The sequence below is a fragment of the Frankliniella occidentalis genome, unplaced genomic scaffold, assembly GCF_000697945.3.
Source record: "Frankliniella occidentalis isolate FOCC.00 unplaced genomic scaffold, Focc_3.1 Scaffold3665, whole genome shotgun sequence".
Classification (NCBI taxonomy): domain Eukaryota; kingdom Metazoa; phylum Arthropoda; class Insecta; order Thysanoptera; family Thripidae; genus Frankliniella; species Frankliniella occidentalis.
In genome coordinates this window covers 2,856-4,907 of record NW_026270720.1, presented here as the reverse complement: position 1 = coordinate 4,907, position 2,052 = coordinate 2,856, and positions in this window count along the sequence as shown.

Below are 2,052 nucleotides of genomic sequence, written 5' to 3'. Positions count from 1 at the left end.
AGGACCTGCATTCCCAACCATACCCGGCGTCACGGCGAGAGACGACACTTCCTGCGCGAAGAAATAATCAGCGGAGGTATCAAAGTGGTCCAGAAACATACTGGCAAAGGGCATAAGGGGGGTGACCTGACCTTTCAAACATTAAATGAGCTGGCGAGCGTGAAAGTCAGTCGAAACCACGGCCACTACACCCCCCACCACCCTCACACACACACGCGCGCGCGCGCGCGGTCTTAGCGGTAGATTTTGTGGACTTCCCCGCGCGTGACAGACGCCGCGCCGGTCTAGGGCTGCAGGCTGCCCCGCCCCCGCGCTCCCCCCTCGACTCCTAAGGCGCGCCTCCCAGCGCTCCCAGCCTCCCTGCTCCTCAGTGGCCGAACGCGCTCCACGTCGTGCAGAAGCACACGCGCGCGGACCCAGCGGGGCTCTCAACGAGTGACACGCGTCTACGTCCGCGGGATCCACGTCGTCCCCGACCCGAGGGTCGCGTCGCACCAGCACCCAACCCACTCTGAAAGATGCAGCGAGCCCCCAGTCGCCCCTGAGCACCGGTGCACCGCGCATACAGGCGTGCGTCCGACTGCCTTTATGCACGGCACACTGGTGATCAAAGGGATGACCCCTCACCGCATTTACTCGCGGACCATGACCGCGCGCGCGCGTTACACACGAGACATGACGGGCAGCCTCACCGGGTAAGTCAAGTGCAGTGTGACCCTAAAGGTGCGACGACGGCGGCAGCGGCGGTGGTGCGCGCTGACCGACAGCAGGCGACCTCCACCGCGGTGACGACGGGGTTGATGGAGGAGGGCCGGGGCCGGCCTGGGGCACGGTGCGTGGGGGGCCTTGCCAAGTCTTAAACTGGGCGCATAATTCCGCTCCATCTTAGGGTGTTAAGCGCCAGTTCAAGAAGTGACAGGCCCGCCCAAAGAGAGGCGGCGACGCCGGGTCGAAGGGCAGGGGCGTATGTGATGCAGGCCGCGAGGATGCCGTCGACGGGGGTGCGGGACGCGTCGTGGTGGCGGCCGCCCGCGCCGATTGCGGGCGGGGTTCGCTTCGTCTCGCGGTGCGCCGGGGGAGCGACTGACGAGCCGTCGCGAAGGCTCGCGAGGGTGTGGCCATGTGGGGCGAGGGGGAGGAGGGGCATGAAGAGCATCGTCTCCACCACGGTTGGCGGGGACGCGGGGTGGGCGGGGTCATGGAGGGAGGGCCTCCTGCGGACTAGAGCTGCCAAGAGCACACTCGTCGCGGACTGCAAATTGCTCCTCCACCCCCTCCCCTACCTGTTGGGCTGAAACCACAGAGCACTGTTCAACTACAAGTTGACGCAGTTCCGCGTGTCCACAATATGGTCGCGGTCCCATGTTAAGTCACGGGGGTAAATAGCGGCCTAAAAAGTGTCGAGAGGGGATATTTTGGTTCTTTTTCGTGGTGGGACCAACCGCTCGAAAGCCATATGAGGCCCCCACAATGAGTGTCCTGCGAGTTAGGCCGCAAACGAAACGTTCTCTTGCCAGAAGTCTCCTCCCCCCGCACTTGGATGCTCTAGGTGGGCCGCATTCTGCACACAGCCGCTCAGCGGGTTCGCCTACCCAGGTCGTGACAGGCGCTGGCATTAGCGTCCGCCTCGTGATACGTTCGTTGTGGGGACACAGTCGGACCCGCAAACTGAGAGAATGCCAACGAGCAATGCAAATGGTGGAGCAAAAAGGGGGGGGGGGTGATCTAAATGCAGCTAGGTGGAGAGTGTAATCTGCGCGGGGTGACACTCGACACCTCACCAGCACATCCGTTGCGGCAGGCGCCCGCGAGTTCCAGGGCAGGCAACCCGTTCGACACTGGGGCCCATAATACGCCTTTGTTTGTTTCGCCGACATTGGCATTGAAGAGGAGGCCACCCCCTGCAATCGGACGAGGATGTCGAGCGGATGTTAACATTATTCACGTCACAACGTGTTCTTTTCGTTGTTATTTTTCTCACTCGGTAGTAGATACCACTCAACTCCGGGCCACGCTACATACGCAGGGGCGCGCGTGGGGGCCGCGCGCCAC